Source organism: Psammomys obesus, unplaced genomic scaffold (assembly GCF_907164565.1).
Source record: "Psammomys obesus unplaced genomic scaffold, mPsaObe1.curated_primary_1811, whole genome shotgun sequence".
In the NCBI taxonomy this organism is placed as follows: Eukaryota; Metazoa; Chordata; class Mammalia; order Rodentia; family Muridae; genus Psammomys; species Psammomys obesus.
This window is the reverse complement of record NW_026587382.1, coordinates 28,180-46,704: the sequence shown is the minus strand read 5'-3', so window position 1 is coordinate 46,704 and position 18,525 is coordinate 28,180. Positions and strand designations below refer to the sequence as shown.

General features: G+C 45.0%; 1 protein-coding gene across 2 annotated transcripts in view; it reads left to right on the top strand.

The window, feature by feature from the left end:
• Window positions 1–477: 477 nt before the first annotated feature.
• Znf697 (zinc finger protein 697) overlaps window positions 478–18,525 on the top strand; it is a 38,403-nt gene continuing 20,355 nt past the window's right edge. Inside the window, exon 1 of one of the 2 annotated variants that reach the window (XM_055603864.1) lies at window positions 478–572. The gene's annotated coding sequence lies outside the window, so the exon portion shown is untranslated. Of the gene's footprint in view, window positions 573–872; window positions 932–18,525 lie in introns of those variants that run through there. The other variant, XM_055603865.1, reaches the window with a different exon arrangement.

The window sequence follows — 18,525 nt, the reverse complement described above, 5'->3', positions numbered from 1 at the left end:
GAAGAAGAAGAAGAAGAAGAAGAAGAAGAAGAAGAAGAAGAAGAAGAAGAAGAAGAAGAAGAAGAAGAAGAAGAAGAAGAAGAAGAAGAAGAAGAAGAAGAAGAAGCCATAATAAAGCCACTTAAAGAGAACCCATAATAAACTTCATTTCTAAAGAAAAGGCCGCTCGCACAGCGCGCACGGGGCAGCAAGCGGCTGCGGCCACCACGCGCCTGCAGGACGCGGCTCTGCCAGCGGCGGCGGGTGGGTCGGCCATCGGCCACGCGCTGCTACAGCCGGACCGTGCCCAGGGACGCACCGAGCGCCCCTCCTCCAGTCCTGGGGTCCGAGTAGGAGCCCCCGCGGCTGCTGCGGTGGCAGGAAGTCTCCGTGAACTACAAATCGAGGCATGCTGGGAACATTCCCCGCTCCTCCCAGGAAATGTCCTTTGTCCAGCCCCACAGGAAGCCTCAGTGAGGAGGCAGCGGGCAGCGAGCCCGAGTGCCAGCCCGCGGCCGCACCGCCGCCGCTCTGGGCAGACGCGCGGGCGCCAGGCTCTGGCAGTGCGCTGGGAGCCGCCCGGCGCACCGCAGGTAGGAGCACCGTCGCGGCTGGGCGCGCCCGCTTTGGGGATGGCGAGCCGGGGATCCGAGCTGACCACCTCGGGGCTGGGGTGTGTGCCGTAGCTGAGCTGCGGAGCGAAGCTGTGCCCCGCACGCCGGACCGTGCTCTGCCACCCTGGAGGCTCAGGAACCATGGACTCGTGGGGAGCCTTTGCGTCCCTATAACCCGGCTGAGCCCTCTTTGGGCTCTGTTGCGAGGGGCGGGGAGGAGGAGGCTGAGGCTGCACTGCGCTGCAAGAGCGAGTCGGACCGTCCCACAGACCACCGAAGGGGGCATCAGAGACCCTGGGAGACCAAGCCCAGGGAGGAGCTTGCAAAGCAAGCAGAAGGTGAAGGGCTTTGTGTGCAGCGATGCACCGGCTTAGATCGTGCGCCCTTTGCCTGCTCAGTCAGCGCCCCCAGCCCCACTGGGAGGAAAGGGGCCGAGGGTGGGGACTTTGCGAGGGAAAGCAGGTTCATTTTGGCCCTGTGAAATGTGTGTCTGTTCCCAGCTCCTCCCATCTGTCCGTCCAGCTCGGAATACCGTTTGGGGGCTGCTGTCAGACTGGGCAAAAGGCACAATAAGGATCCGAGGATGGAAGGCTGGGCTAGGCGGCGGCTCGTGGCCCAAGAGGGGTCGTTGTCTGGCTTTGCTAGAATTTCCAGCCACAAATGTCCACGGTGGCCGGTCATGGCCAGGTGGTGGACAGAGCTGGAGCCTGCAGCCAGAGGGCTTACTGAGGTTCAGGTGGCCTGGGGTGAGGCATATGTTGGTGAGCGGGAGGGTGAAGAGGAACCGTGACACAGGGTCCCTGGCTGTACCTCACAGCCCGAGTACACAATAGCAGGCCTCTAGAACGAGACTTTAGACTTCCTCTGGGACTTGCCATGATTTCCCATTATCTTCACGCCCACCCCCAACCCCAGTGAATCAGCTACCCCTCTACATGACATGAGGCATAGTTTAATTTGGTAGTGCTGTAATCTCGCCTGTTGAGTCAGGCTCAGTTGGCTGTCAGCATTTCCATACAGCGGGTCTCTTCCCAAGAGACTGCTGCGGTAGATGCGGCCAGGCAAGGCTAGCAACTCTGTGGGCTTTGAGAGCTGCTGGGGACCAGTGGGCGAGTTCGAACACAGCCCGAGTGTGACGACTGTAAGGGAATTCACCTGCCTCTGTTGCCTTTCTGCCCTTCCACGTGTGTACAAGTGTGCAACCCTTTCCTTAAGGACACATCATGCTTTTTGCTTAATGCGCTATGCACTTGGAAACCAAAGGAATGCCTCGTGAGTAGGGAGGGGGATTACCTAAGGCTAACCGGGAAAAGGATGCTCTGGGTAAATGGCTTGAAGAGGGAGGAAGGTTTTTCACTGGCATTGCTAGTTGGATGAAACGTGTGTGAACTAGGTTGGAGTGAAATAACTGGAGTTGTCTGGGCAGCCAGGGTCGGGGTGAAATGAAGAAAGAGGGTCGGCATTGGGAAAAGCCTCCAGTTGCACACACTGGCTTTGTGTGTAGGACGTAGGATCAAGAAAGCTGACAGCCCAAGAGACAATGAAATGACCTGAGATTGAACCAAGACCCTACAGTGAGAGTCAGGCTGCCTTCTAGGTCACTGGAGAGAAACATGATGGCAGTCAAAAACTACTGGGATTAAGGATCGAGTGACAAGAAGTCAGAAAACTCAGAGGCTGCAGCTAAACTGAAGGGACCAGGGTGACCTCACTGGAGGCTGCATGTCTGAGAGGGATGGATTTGCATAACATTTCCTTTTCCTCTTGCCAAAAGCTCTTTGAATTTCTCCAGAATCTACTTGTCTGCTAATTTTTTTAGTGTCCTGGGAAAGGAAGGAGAAAGCATAAAAATTGGTTACAAAGAGGATACAGTTAAGACAAGCAAAGAGCTTGTATGCTTCCAAAGGGACAACACAGGAGCATGAAGAAGTCCAGATCTCAGCCCTCTGTGGGAGCCTCCAGTGCAGTTTGAGACATTGCTTCTCTTTTCTTCTTTTCCCCTTGGCACATTTCTGAGCATACCACATGTTATTTAGTGTTAATATAAATGACAAAGGCTAATAACTTAATTTGGCATTTATAATTCTGGACATTTCCAGTGCCTACCCACTTCTCTATTGTATCTACGTTATCTGCTTGTCCTTGCAGCAAACAGCCTTCATTGAAGGATGCATCATGGGGCAGGAGGTGGATGGTGCCTGGAGAGATGGCTCAGAGGTTAAGAGCACTGGCTGTTCTTTCAAAGGTCCTGAGTTCAATTCCCAGCAACCACGTGGTGGCTCACAACCATCTATAGTGAGATCTGGTGCTCTCTTCTGGCCTGCAGGCACACATGCAGGCGGAATACTGTATAATTAACAAATAAATAAATCTTAAAAATCTTAAAAAAAAAAGATGCACCACACATTCTTGAGCATCTGATACTTAGATCAAATCACATGCCTGTAGCAAATCCCTGCACTGCCTTTCACTCTTTTTGTTCCTATCCCTAACTTCCTCCTAGGAGCCTTTCAAGAATTCCTGCTTAATGTTAAGCTTATCCTCATGGTACATTTTATTCTGGTGACACCTCTTCCCTGTCTGTTAAGAGAGCTGTTCATCTTGTTCCCTCCTTTAAATTTTAAAATCCTTGAGGACAACTTTTTCTGCCCGATGCTTTCTAACTAGCAGACCCACGAAGGATGCCTAATTTGAAGTTCACAAAGAAATGAAAGCTGTGAAAGAATACACACATTAGGATTTATTTATAGATCAGCTCTTATGTAGGCCAGGCTGGCTTCCAGCTCACTGTGTAGCCGAGGATGACTGGACAGCTCCATGGCTCCTGTCCTTCTTGCTTCCATCTATTGAACGCTGGCATTAGAGGTATGCTTTAGGACACCTCGTTTTATACTGGGGGTCTTAGGATGTGGTACAAGGTTGGCAGGCACTTCTACTGAGCTACATCCTGAGCCCACGTTACAGCTTATCTCTTACTTGGTTTCTATAGTAAAGCTTCGGTGACTTTTTCATAGACCTGTTAGGAATCATTGCAACAGGGCAAATGAAGGCTCTAGGTCATGGCGTACCAAAATCTTTCCTTTCTGCAAGCTTAAGAAGCTCTAAAAATGTCATGGTGTCTAGTAAAAGATGTTCATGAGGACCGTGTTATTGAGCTTCTTTGCCAGCCTAAATTTCAGACGCTAGCGACATATGGAATGGGTTAAAGCAAGTGCGCAGTCAGTTATTTTTATAGGCCTACAGTGAAGAAGGTGATTTTCCTTCTCAGTTGTTAACGTGGTTATGAGATGACTAGACTCCAAGGACTGCCCCACTCTTTGCCACTGAGTCAGACATGAAACATGCTTCCTTCTTGCATCCTAAGCTGTCTGTTATTGCCAAAATATAGCATGTAGAAGGACAGGGTAAATTAGCTCCTCAGACCTTGTTTCCTTCCAACTTAGTATTTTTTCATTGACAAGTAATTTTTTTTTTAATTTTTGCTCGTTTTTCATGTTTACACATGAAAAACACAGTCACAGTTTACTGAGTGCATTTTTGAGTACATCAGTGACTACACTGGAAATTTGGGGCTGCGGAAATGCGTGCTTTAGTTGGTGCAGTGCTTGCTTTGCAGATCCATGATGGCATGGGCATGTAATTCCAGAACTGGGAAGATGGAGCCAGGAGGATCCCTGAAGCCAGCCAGCCTAGCCTACTCGGTAAGTTCCAGGTTACCGAGAGATCTGGCCTGTAAGAAGGTGGGTAATGACAACCAAGACTGTCCTGAGGCCTTCCCGTTCACATGTATGCATGTGAACCTGTGCGCATACACAGGGTAAACTAGACAGTTTACATGTGCTGCCTTATTCCATCTGATACCTGATGTTCTCTCCATTCTAAAAATGAGGAAGCCAGAGGTCAGAGAGACGTCAAGACACTTGCCTGGAGCCCCAGACAGTGAACTGGAGAGGTATTGGCATGTAGCTCTGTTGACCACAGCAGCTTTAAGAACTTCTTTCTGTGGGAGGGGATTGCCAGGTCGCTGATCTTTCTCTTTCTAAAGCCCTCCACATTTGCAGGTTCCCTGCCGGGAATATTGTTGGGCTTTTGAATTCATCCTACCAACTTTCATTCTGAAAAGTGCAGTTTTTTTTTTTAATTAAAAACTAAACAACAATAATAAACCACATTTTTTTTCATATCTCTAATTTCCTATGTCTATCACTTGGAAAGACCAAATTTAGAATCTGTAAGGCCTTTGAGCACAGAAATGTGCCCAGAATTCTTCTCTTTTTTTTTTTTTTTTTGTTTTCTTCCAGCTTATCCAAATTCTTTTCCGTTTTCTCCAGGCTATGTCTCTTATTTTCTGGGTAGGTTGGCTTGATTGTGCTAGAGCCTTGACCTCTCTTTCAGTCTCATGTGTTGCCTGAATTGCTGAGTTTCATTGATTTCTTCATGAGAACTTAATTCAGCACGTGGCAGGAACTGTGTATCCAGAACACAGCATGGCATGTGGTGGACTTTCAGAACTCTGGTCATGATGAATTATTAGTCATGGGTAAAATGCCGAAGCGGAGGCACGAAGCATTTCATGCCAGCAGTTGGCTTCTATTGAAAGGACCAGGAAGAAATTGATTTTCTTAGTTACTGCTCATGTTTTTTTCAATGGGATTGACTGCTAAGCCTTGGCAGGAAGGATGCAGAACAGGGCTGTGGCATGCCGTTTTCTGTGTTTGTGATGACGTGAATGATGGTGGAGGTTAATGACTCCAGGTGTATGGGTGGGACCACTGCTTCAGTCATGTTCTTGCTGGCATGCCCATCCTCACTAGATCTAGGAAAAGCCTTTCTGCTGCAGATCTAAGAAAATCATAGGGGTTCCCTGAGTGCTAGTAAGGAGGGAAATAGAACAGAGAAAGGCTGGAGCGAAGAAGCATCTCTGATAATATCCCTGAGAGAATGGGAAGAGTAGCATTGAGGATGGCTTTACTTCAGCAAGTATGGATGGTTGAGGCAGCCTCTTCTCCTTGGGTGGAAAGGGCTGTCTTGAGATTGGACATGTCTTCTGGCAGGAAGTTCATGGGATAGCTGTCTATCTACACAGCAAGTCATGTTCCGTGCAGTCACAGGCTAGGAGTGGCCTTTCCTCTGAGACCTTCGTTAGGATCCTACTGTAAATCACAAGGCAGCAACCCTTCTTTCTGGGTTTTATTTCTGGCTTTGGATTCAGTGCCACACACTGTCATGTGGTTAGCACGTTTTGCTTGATGCTTGATGAAGGGTGTTCCTGAAAAGTCTCTCCTTTTCAGTTGTTGATTGTTTTGTTTTTCCATCATACTTGGGAACCTTGGTAAAGAATCACAGTTTTCCCCTGGGCTTTTGGTAATCTCTCAGCTGATACTAATACAGATTTCTGACAATGGTAGGTAGCTTTGAAAACTGGATGTAAACACAGACATGATATCTGGCAACACAGGACCTGGAAGAGTGGTAGATTATAGCACATTTAATAGATAGCTACTGATTGAATATTTACTAAACATGTATTATATTTTAAAATATTTCATTTTGATTCTTGCCTAGTGTGATGGTACTATCAGCTTTTTACAAGGAAATGTGAGAAAGAACAAATGCTTTAAAAGTGTCTGAGCTAGATAATAACCATATATGGAACTATACATATTTTTTTTTAAAAAAGACATTTTTAGATCAGTTTTTAGGTTCATGGGAGAGTTGAGCAGAAGGCACAGAGTCTCCATGTGCCTCCTGCCCCCACCCCTTCACTGCCTCCCCCACTCTCCACACACTCTCCACATCCGGTACCAGTATAGTACATTTGTTACACTTGAGAAGCCTTAAGGGAAGCTGGGAAGTGTAGTCCTTTGTTGGAGGGAGTAGTTCTGAGTCCATTGAAGGAGCCCTCTGGTCATATAGCAGTGGGGGAGAGTCCTAATCAGCTGCAGTGGGTCATGCCGTCATCGGCCTGCATTCCTGCAGAGTCTTGGAAAATAATCATTAGAGAACTATAAGCGGTTGATTTGTTACAGAGTAAAACAGATTTTTCTGGGAAGCTTGAGGGATGCGGAGATGGGAAGGACTGAGTGGGCCAGTGAGAGAAAGTGCACGTAGAATTGATTCAGCCTCACGGTGACTGATCCCCTTGTCTGGCCTGTTGCAGCCAAATGAGGGACGAAAGTAGCAGGGAGCGCCAGAGTATCAAAGGAAGGGAACAGGGGGAAGCAGAGGAGTAATGGAAGGCATTGGCCTGAGGTGAAAGGGATGAATGTCCTTCTTAGCCAGAGTTTCCCCACAACATCTAAAAGGTCTTTTTTGCAGATGTATCAGGAACACATGCAGGTGTTGTAGGATGAGAGCTGTTGGGAGAACTTTGTGGGACACTTTTTTTGGGTATAGGGTGTAGTTCCACAAGTAAAACATTTAAAAGTCAGGGAGGGTAAAAAGGTAAGTATGAGGGTAATAGGAGGAAACGGAGTGATCCAGGGGAGGAGCCAGGGTAGTAGGGAGCTGGAAGCCCACCCATAGGAGGAGGCACGTGGTTGAATTTTTCCTGGTCCCTGTCTCTAGGCTCCATCTCAAACCAGTTAGAATTTTCAGTTGTAGAAGCAGCATTGTTTGTGGAGATGGCACAGATCTCATCCCAGGAGTCAGATCTGGTCCCTTCTCATTGTGGAGTGCTGCAGCAGTCAAGGAGTCCAGTTGGTCCTCAAGGGTGTTAAGCTGAATTGGTGAGACACTGAGGTTGATCGATGCGAAATGCAAAAGAGGCTGCAGCTGTTTTAGTTCTGAGGCCCCAAAATAATGTCAGAGTGGCAAGAAGAAGAGGGATGAGTTGTATGGCTCATGGCCCATTAGTTTCCTTTTAAAGGTCACCCAGCCTGCTCTTAGGGGGTTCAGGGTGTCTGTTTCTCAGTAACTGCTTCAAGGCTGACAGAGGGCGACGAGAGGAACCCCACTTAGAGCATCTCAGAAGAGGGTCCATCCAAGGGACGATGATAAAATTTAACAGTTGGCAAAGATCAGAACCTAAGTCATAAGGCAATAACTGTCCAACTTTGTGGGGAACATTAATAGACAAAGTTACACAAGGAAAGCTTTTGTGTCAAGATTAACAGAAGTTAAGTACAGTTGTACAACTGGCTGGAGCATGTACCAGAGTTCTATAGAAGGAAAAGGTAACTGTTATGTCAGACTCCTGCATAAGGAATGGGCACATAGAAGCTGTGTAAAAGAAGTTAGCTAAAGTCAGCATCCAAAGATGACTGAACAGAAAGTGTCTAAGAGAAATTCCTTGCTTTTAAACATGATGAACTTTATATATTTGTCTTAAATATTAACAATATCAGTCATCACTTAGTGAACAAAAACAGTATCTTAAGTAAAAAAATAATATAAATTTTTTTGGTAGAAACAATTTGATAAGGTAAGTATTTTAAAAACTGGGACTACTGCCTTAAATAACCACATTTAGTATTTGAGAACACAATACATATTTTTGTTAACATCCAATTGTTATACCTATATTCCAAGAGACAATTTAATTGTAAGTTGTATTTCCCCCAAAGAAATGATTTCCAATTTAAACATACTCCCAGAGACAGTGACTGCCTTGTTTTCTCCTCAACAGGCACTTCTTTAGAACATTCCAGAACATCCTAAGTTACTACCCAAGTAAATGACTGCCCTGCCAGTAAATGATTCACTTTATAAAGTTTTCTGAAACTAACCCTATTACCAGAACCGTTAAAAATCTCCACCTTCTCATTCCATACACTCGGCCAACAGATGAAAGATGAAAGCAGCCAGTCACGTCAGTTCTGTAGTAAATAATTTACGGCATAGACTGAATTAACAAAGAGGGCTAAAGCCTTCTGTCCTGCCGATGGACAGATCTCTAAATCACCACCTACTGACAGCAGTGAAATTAAATGAGCTTTAACAGACACTGGCTCTTTGGAATTTCTTAGAAAACCTCCTCAAGCTTCACTGTCAAAGCTGTGTCCTTGTTGACTTCAAGCTGCAGACACTGGCCCTGGAGCTGTCTCTCTGAGTAGAGACTAGATTATAACCTCAAAGTACCACGGGTGAACCCAGTTGGGAGAGAATCTCCTTCGTCTATGTCGGCGGTTCTCTGTCCCTGGTTTATGATCCCACAGGATCATATATCAGATATCCTGTGTATCAGATATTTACATTACAACTCATAACAGTAGCAAAATTATAGCTATGAAGTAGCAACGAAAGTAATTTTAGGGTTGGGGTCACTACAACATAAGGCATTGTATTAAGGGCTCACAGCATTAGGTTGAGAACCACTGATAAAAGTCTTTTCCTTCTGAAGGATCTAAAGGCTTGGAATATCACTTAATAGAATCCCTTGTTGATTCTGCAGCTATAAAACCAGCTGTCAAAAACATGCCTTGGATGTTCTGAATAACTTTCCCAAGTTGTGAGTTTGATGACATAGCACCTGGCATCTGGACCTGGAAAAAGGGTGGTTAGGGAATTAGCTTTTTCTAGGAGGAAGAACTGAATTCTGGGGTATAGGGGCATGGCCAGTTGATCCAGTATGCTGGTCCCATGTTCACAACATCCTCGTGTATCAGTTCAGGAGACATCGAGGGCAGAGTGATTGTTACATGCCTCTCGGTTGTTTGAGACAGTTTGGACGTGGGTGCAGACTCGGAGATCCTGATCCTTTTACAGTGTACTGCACCATGTTACATCATTAAGAGGCAGCTGTGGAGAGATGGAAGGTGGAGAGAAAGGGAGGCTTGGTCTTACTTTAGGTGAGTGGGCATCTTTGTCACCCACGCGTGCAGATGGCCTAAATGCTCACAGAGGAAGATGGGATTCGACGCCTTATGGGGTGGTTTCTGCCGTTCACAGGGGAAGCTGGGAAATGCAGTTTTTTCAGCAGGAAACTACCCAGTTTCCTATCTACCTCTGCACTGTTGTAATTATGGAAGCATTCCAGCCTCTGTATTTGTTCTGTGGTGCTGGGTACTAAACCCAGGTCCTTGTATTTGTGGAGCAAGTATTCTACTGACTGAGCTATCTCTTCCAACCTACTGTTGAGTAGTAAGACTGATCACTCTGTAGATTTTGAAAATTTTGTAATTTTGTTTTCTTAAAAAAAAAAAACAACAACACAGAAATGTTATGGGAATATGTTTTCATTTTAATCCCAGGTGTAGGGGTATGGGGCTGCTTTGCTGTAGCTGACTATGATTTGCCTCCTACTCTGGCAGGGGTGTGGTCTTGCCTGCTGCAGATAGTTTCTGGCCCTGTGTGATGTTTGGAATTCTGGGGACTTTTCAGGATATATTAATGCTAGAGCCCCATAGGTGTGTGGGCTGGTTGGTGGTTGGATGCTGTTAGTTGCTATTTGTCAGGTGAGCCATGAGCAAAGAAATGAGATGAGGAAATCAAATATCCTGATGTTAAGGATCAAACTTGCCCCAAGGAACTCAACACCCCTAAAACACAGCCAGAAGTAGTGTAATGATAACTACTTTCCTCTCTATCCTTTTATCTCACCTATCTAGTGTTAGGAGTTAAAAGGGAAGAAGTAAAGGGTTGGAGAAGGTTGGAAGAGAGAAAGGGACCCACAGAGTAGCAAACACTGGTTACAAGTAGTACCCAACGTGGGGCATCAGATATTTTGGGACTTTCATGGACCTGCCAAAGGTATAAAAAAGACATGGAGACTTCTAATGTAGTTTAAAGCTTAGGCATTTTGCTGGGGCACTCTTACAGCTACTGTGTAACCCAGCTCTTCTATCACTGACCCTACCATGTGGCTACCTCTTTGCTTCCTTGCTCCCGTCTGTGTCTGTTCCCTTCCATGTCCTCTTCCATTCTCCTGCTTCAGCTTGCATCTCCCTGCTGCACTCTCCCTGCCAACAAGTTCCTTCCCCAGCTATTGGCCATCAATTCTTTATTACAACCAATCAGCAACAAGACAACACCTGATATGTGTCTTAGCTTGCCCTTAGCTGTAGAGGGCTGTTTGACCTTCATGTTTTTTAGCAGGTGTGGAAGAACAAGCATTTGGAAATATAATGCTGGTGATGGGCCACAGAAGTGACAATACCAAGATCCTGCTGGCACTTAGGTCTCTGCTGGTATAGTAGTCAACAATTGAAAACGCAGAGACACACCTTCTCAATGAGAAGGAAGGTCACCCCAACATGTACTTGTTTCTATATTTATATCGGAACATTCCTCATCTCTTTCTTCTCTGTGGGTGTGTGTGTGCCAGATACAGAACCTTCTTTATCTTAGAAACAGGAGACAAAACTATGAGCTAGACTTGAAGAAATACCTACTAGTACTTATTTTTAATTTCTTAGTGGGGGTCTGGAGGGATGACTCAGCAGTTAAGAGCACTTTGTGCTGAAGAGCACTTTGTGTCCTGAGGAGGACCCAAATTCAATTCATGTCCACTCATGATCACCTGTAACTCCAGTTCCAGGGGATCCAGTACCCTTTTCTGGCTTCAGAGGGCATCAGGAAAGCACATGGTACACATATGTACATGGAGGTAAAATACTTAGACTCAAACATAAAAAAAGAACAATGTCAATGGATTGTAAACAGCCTTTGGTTACCATAGCAACCTTTTTGTGTCTATTTCTTTACTCCCCAAGAGGCACTTGGGTTTATTGATTGAGTCAATTGTTGGTTATTTCTGGTCACCAGTTCCTATGTGGCCTGAAATCTTTCCACACTTCTTTAAGTATGTGTGGTTGCTGGACCGATCACCGCTAACATCAACATCAGTGAGAGTTGGAACCTCTGTTCCAACTCAGGCACCACCTCTGGCATCAGGGCTTAGAGAAGGGATAGTGCCTTAGAGAAGGGATAGTCCTTGTTGACAGTTGGATGTAGGAACGTGAGAAATTAGGAAATCTATACCTTTCTAATTGTAGCAAGGAAAGCAAAACCGAACTGTCAGAGAGAATCACTTCCTGTCACAGACACACTTAACATCAAGCACAGATAGGATGGAAGAACTATCTATGCTGGGCCATTTGATATAAGCGAGAGGTGATAGTACTGGACCACGTGGTGCGGAATTCCTTTTTGCTCTCATTCTGTCAGTCTTTGAAGTTAACTTCCACTTTCTGTCACGACTGCCTCTGTAGTGGGATGATTTGGCAAGTTAGCTGGTCATCGTGGCTTTAATCTCAGCACTTGGGAGGCAGAGAACAGGAGGATCTCTGTGAGTGTGAGGCCAGCCTGTTCTACAGGGGGAGTTCCAGGAGAGCAGAGCTATATAGTGAAACTGTCTTGGAAAACAAGCAAGGAAACAAACAAAAAGTTTTTTTTTTTTTTTTTTTATAAACAGGTTGTTTTTATGGTTCTATCTTATTTGATGTGATTTTGGCCTGGTCACTGGATTTCCTATTTTTTTTTTCTTAGTTCTTTCTTTTGAGGCAGGGGCAATGAAATGATTATGACAGAATCTTATATGTTTAAAGAAACGTTTGAGAACTTGTGGTGGAATCACCGAAGTGAATAAAACCCAAGTTATTTACAGAAAACAAACAAACAAACAAACAAACTTACAGCTAGTTGAGAGGTGGTAGGGAAAGGGAGAGCCAGTGTTTGGATATGAATCATTATACATTTATTATATACGCACATTCATGTATATTTGTTTGCCTGCTAGGCAAGTATTCTACCACTAACTTACATCCTTAGTCAATTGACCGTAATTACGAGCATCTAGGATAGGATGAGGGAAGACGCCTTGAGGCTCCAGGGTCTGTGTGAAGTTATCATTTTATAGAAATTAGCAGACATGTTGGTCTAGAAGTACTAAACATTTTTTCCCCATTTGTGTGGTGGTTACACATTATTAAACATTTGAGGTCTTACCTAGGTGAATTTGGCTACAGAAATAATAAAGTATTCTGTAAATGAAACAAGAGTCAGTCATGAAAATGAAAATAAGTGAAATAATTCTGTCGGAACCGAACTGTTAGCAATAATTCTGTGCGTTAAGTTGAATTTCTTTCCCCTAATTTATAAATGAAACAAACTGAGGCCCCCAGAGAGCTCCAGCAGGGCTGGCTGGGGGTGTGGTTTGGTGGTAGAATACCTACCTACCTGCCAAATGGCTCCAGAGGCTGAGATCCGACCACCACAGGTGGGAAAGGACAGCCTGAGCCAGCACAGAGAAAGCACCTTTTATGGGATTGTAGGCATGAGGCAAGGAGTCTTGAGTTCAGCCATTGCGCTCTTCAAGGCTGTGCTTCTGTGCTTGTGTGATGTTTAGGAGTTCCCGAGCAGGAGAATAAACAGTGGCAAGCGTGTTTTAGGATTGATTCTGCAGAGACTTGTTGGTGCGTGTGTGTATCTAGTGCTGAGTGTCCTTCGCAGTGACAGTGTCACCAAAACAGGAGAAAAGTCAAAACAAGGGGATGGAACTGTTTTGACTGAAAGGCGATAGTGATAGTGAGAGTTGGCTCCAGGTTTTGGGGCTGACCAGTCCGAACAAAGGCATCTTTAACAGAACCAGCTCTGTCAGGAGGAACGCAAGCTTCAGGAAGTGAGCCGTACTTGCTTTCTGATAGGACCCAGCTCAGACAGGTGAATTACAGGAGTCAGTTAGTCTTTACAAACACTTTTCAAGGTGACTTTTTACATTAAAAAAAAATACACACTATATATTGATCATATTCTTTCCCTTCCCCCATCCCTTCACAGCTCCCCTCCCCAGCTCTCCATTCACTTAGCTCCATGCTTCTCTCTCTTTCAAAAGAAAAACAAAACCAAACCAAGATACACAAAAGCCCATGAAATCATAATAACCATACGTGTATGCACACAAAATAAAAAAACAAAGCACAGAGAAGAACACAGTCTGTTCTGTTCTGTGTTGATTTTCTGCTTCTGGGCGTGGGGTCTACCTTGGAGTGTGCTTGACACATCCACTGTCATTTCATTGGGAAAAACTGATCCTTTCCCAGAAGGTATCAATTACAGATGTCTTTTGGTTAAGGGTGGGGGTTTGCACCACTTTGTCTGCTCTGTGCTGGGATTTTGTCTGGGTTGAACGTACGCGGGCCTTGTGTATGCTGTCATAGTCTTTGTGAGTTCGTATTTATTGGCGCTGTTGTATTTAGAAGACACTGTTTCCTTGGAGGAATCTACCACCTATGGCTCATATGCTTTTTCTGCCTCTGCCTCCCCACAGATTCCTGAGCCTTGAAGTGAGGCATTTGATAAAGACATCTCATTTAGAGCTGAGTGCTCATGCTTTGCACATTGTTCAGTTGTGGGTTTCTGTGTTAATGCCCATCTGCTGCAGGAAGAAGCTTCTCTAATCAGTATGTACTGATCAACGTTTTTAGCGGCATGCCATTTCGAGTCATTTTATAACTATGTTTCTTTAGGAGAATAATAGCAGTATGGTTTTCGCTAGGGCCCATGACCTGTCTTGTCACAGGTTCCTGGACTCATTCACAATGTCCTTCTCATGAAGTGGGCCTTAAATTCAATTTTTAAAGAGTGGTTTGTTACTCCCATACTGTCTGTGCCGCGGTTACGTCAGTATATCTTACAGGCAGGCTCCTGTTGTAAGTTAGAAAGTTCGTAGAGCTGGGTGAGTTTGATGTCCACCTTCTATCACCACGATTATCAGTCAGCAGGGGTGAAACTTCTGATTGGCCCCAGCTCAATGTCTTCATATTTGATGCCTTAAGTAAGTGGTACCTTCAGTATCAGAGTCCTATTTTCTGGGCTATGGAGGGTAACCAATGTCATTAGTAACAGCCTGTTTTGGTTTGGTTAGTAGGTTTATGAGACCCCTTTGTGAACAATTCAACAAGGTATAACCAATTTCTGAAACTTGGTAGGATATGATGTTTAGTAACGGCATTGTTTGCCCTGTTATATGGTAACTGGATTTGAATTCTTTTTACACACTGTATTGAAGAGGCGCCTGAGACTTGAAGGCAAGAGATACAAGTGTCACAGCCACTGTCCTAGGACCTGCAGTGTGAACCCAGGCCTATTGATCCCTCAGCCTGTGCTTTCTCCAACACATGGGGCATGTTGGACAAGGCTTCCGGACTGGAAGGAGCTTCAAGTTCTTCAGCCATAATGCAGGAGTGTGCTTAGGAGGTGGCTATGTAGGGCGGGGCATGTTTGGGGGTGAAAGACCCAAATCTATGCTGTCTCTGGTTTAAAACTAGGGGAAGAAATGAAATAATTGTGCTGAGCGACTGCAGAAAATATAAGAAAGACTATCAAAAGTTGTTGTGGCATTTTAGGAATTAAGGAAAGCAGACGGGGTGGAGAACAAGGCCTGAGAATAATGAGGGTCGCTCAGGTTCATGGATGCCAAACAAAGGAAGAATCTCCAGGTAGAATTCAGCAGGAACTGAGAGGCTGGTTTCTGAGTCCTGGTTACATGTTCGAGCGCTTGGTATTGCTGGTGAGGTGAAAGGAGAAGAAATCATTGTGTCTGGAAGACAGAAAAACAAAGCTGGTAGTGACATGAGCCGGCACACTCTATGCTAGCGATTGCTGCCATGCACCAAGCTGGTTCATGCCTGAACACCCCAGGCTCCTAGTGAACAAATGTGTGTGATAGTGACCCTAGCTGTCACCGGGTGCCTTAGTAACAGTTCTTCATTTCCTAGGCAGTAGCCCACAAGGTTTTTTTTTTTTTTTTTTGGAAAGAAAGTACGTGACACTGTAGGAAGAAGTGCGGTAAAGTTTGATGGCTGGCTTTAGGCAACGGATCATGCAGGATTAGGAAGCACCTAGTCCCTTTTAATGAGAAGAGTTCCTAGTTTGAATGGCAAGAATGACTTACAGTTTCTTTTGGATGGGGCTGTGTGTGTGGTTCAGTGTTGGGGAACTTGACTAGCATGGATGTAGCCCTGGGTTCAGTCACCGGCATTGGGTGGGGTGTTGGGGGAGGGAGAGATAATTTAAGATGGCATAGCCAGAGCTGTCTACACGTAGATATGTATACACGGATTCCAACGCTGACTTTTTCACATATTACACAAAGGACTTAGAGTTATTCAGTGTTTACCATAATAACTTCTTCAAGTCAATGTCAATTCAAACAACTTAAAGGTCAACAAGGTGTTTTGTTTCTTGAGTGAAAACTATAGACAGTCTAAAACCTGGTTTGTCAGAGGCCATCTTAGAGGGTCAGATGAAACCTTTAAGAGTATTTTCTATTTTTGAAGAGGAAAAGTTAATCATAAGTGTAATAGGAACATAAAAATAGAAGTTGGAAGAAGTCTGGAAGAGAACAGGAAAACAGGAAGAAGGGAGGTGTTGTCCACAAGATGTGCTTACTACAGCTAAAGAACCAAACCATGAAGATGATGGAGAGAATCTGATTGGGAAGAGATTGTCTAAGAGCCAGGTGACTGGAGAGCTGTCTTGGCTCTCTGCCTACTCGCTATCATTGTGCGCTCAAACAAAGAACTGTTGTATTTGTTGGGCCTCATTTTTCCTCCCTGGGAAATAATGTTTTTTTTTTCTCACTCTTTTAAAAACATAAAGTATGGCAGACTTTCTCCTTATCAATGAGGATAGCCTCTTTAGGAAAGTTTAGTTTGTAAACTAAAGTTTAGTTTGTACCTTACTTCTCCAGACCCTCCCAGATAGGGAGGAGAATGCTATTAAAACAGAAGCAAAACAATACCATGAATCTGAGGTGAATCTGGGGAATTGCTCCTTATAGTTCGGGTGAGCTGGATCTTTGATCCAAGTGCATTTTGTAGTTTCTGGGCTCACTATCTTGGAGGGTTTTGTGTAGTTTTTAGGAGCCCCCTCTCAGAGCTGGAGAGATTGTTCAGTTAAGAGCTCTTGCCATTCTTGCAGAAGACCAGGGTTGGGTTCCCATGGCCACAATGGGTAGCTTTCAACTCCAGCTTTAGGGAGTTGACCTGCCTCCTTCTTCTAGATTCTGTGGGCACCTGTACATACCTCATGCAGACACACATATGCACATGATTCAAAAATAATAAAAATAAGTCTTAAAAGAACTTCCTCTTGATCAGGTATTCCAGGATATCATTTGCAGGTAGGATGATTTGGCTAACACTTTGAGGATTTGGTAGGAATGAGCTGGTGACTTTGGCAAGACTCTAATTCTTTTACCTATGACAGGGGTGGAGATTGCCTAATAAAGAAGCATCCATGTGCTGGGTAGATTAGAGTTGATTAATATGATTTGATTCATTGCCTGATTAAGCAGCTAACAGAAGCTACAAATTTCAGGGTCAAATATAGAAATCAGGTATATCCCAGAGAAGTATCGTGTTAGAGGCTTGGGGAGCAGCTTCCTTTGAGGGTGCCTGTTATACAGCAGAAGTGAAAAAGCAGGCCCATTACTAATGCTGAAGGCCCGCATTGCCAGTATGAGAGCCAAGGGATACTGGTTACAGTGGGTGATGTAGCAAGGGTGATTGGAGCACAAGTTGATATGGCAGAGTTTTAGGTTCTTGCCTGCTACTCAGTTGTGTGTTTCTGGACAGTTCACTTAACCTCTGCCTCTCAATTGCCTTGCTACAGCACAACAGGCCACCAGCTGATGTGGCAAGAGTATTCAGGCTCTTTGCACTCCCTTGACACGTCTTGCTCCGTCCCGTTTGAAGCTGCTGGTATTTTTGTCGGTTACAGCATAGATTCGGATAAGCTGCTGTTATTTTCTTTTCTCCACGAGTCCATCCAAATATCTTCCCAAACATAATGGTAAAATTGCTCTCCCTCTTCTGCAAACCACCTTGGCCCATTTCTGAAATATTTTAATGAGAGGAAATGTATCAGGAGGCCCTTATAGTAGGGATAGTGGCTTATAATAGGGTTTTACTTTGTTTTGATTTTGTTCCGTGAATCCTTTCAGAGTCCCAGGAAAAGCTGTGGGCCTTCTTGCTAGATGAAACTATCTACAGGGGGCTCTTGGACTCTGAGGGCCTCTAAGCAATGCTCAAGAGAAAAGAAAAATAAGCCATTACTCTGTTTCTGAGTGTGTGTGGTACTGCCACTCCTTTCTGGATTACGAAGAGCCGGGGTTAGTAGGAACATGAGGAACCCAAGCAGACAGTGCCTGATGAATGAACTAGTAACTATGGTGTTCAAGTTATGAACAAGCCCTGAACACTTGCGTCACGTCCTGGAAGCGAGCCGAGTCCTGTGGGCACATCTCTGTACCAGAAACTAACTATGACCTTATGCTATCTGAAGCGGAGACATCTTTTCTAGCTGCTTTGTTTGTGACAGAGAATAATTAAACCTGGTTTTATCCTTTAAGCTTCTCCAATGAGGACATGATCTACATTTAAAAGTTCCCAGGAGCCGAGCATGGTGGTACACACCCATAATTCCAGCACCTGAGAGGCTGAGGCAGGAGAAATCAAGACTTTGAGGCCAGCCTGGGCTACACAGTGCGATCTGGTCACAGAAACAAGACAAACAAAGCTCCCAGGTTTAGCTAGTAAAGTAGATCTGTCCCGCTAGTGCTCGTCTCATGGAGATCCCATTTTTCACAAGCTGCTGCTGTAATCTGTCTTTTCTCCTATATGCACTTTCATCATCCACTTAGAAAATCTTTCTGGAGATGTCAGTTACTGGTGGGCTTCCTCTGCAGGACACTCACCTTGTTTCTTGCGTGTGACCGTCACAGAGTTAAAGCAGTTTCTTTGCAGAGCTGTCACCTGGACTCTCAACCCGGTTTCCTCCCCCTTGGTGTTTGAGTGCACAGTTGCTGAGCTTGTGGCAGAAACTAGTGAGCACCTGAGCACCAAGCTGACAGCGTTCTTTTCTGGGTTCCTGAGCAATGCAAATGTGGCCGAAAGTAGAAGCAGGGCCCCAGTTATTTTCTTTCTTTCTTTCCTTCTTTCTTTCTTCCTTCCTTCCTTCCTTCCTTCCTTCCTTCCTTCCTTCCTTCCTT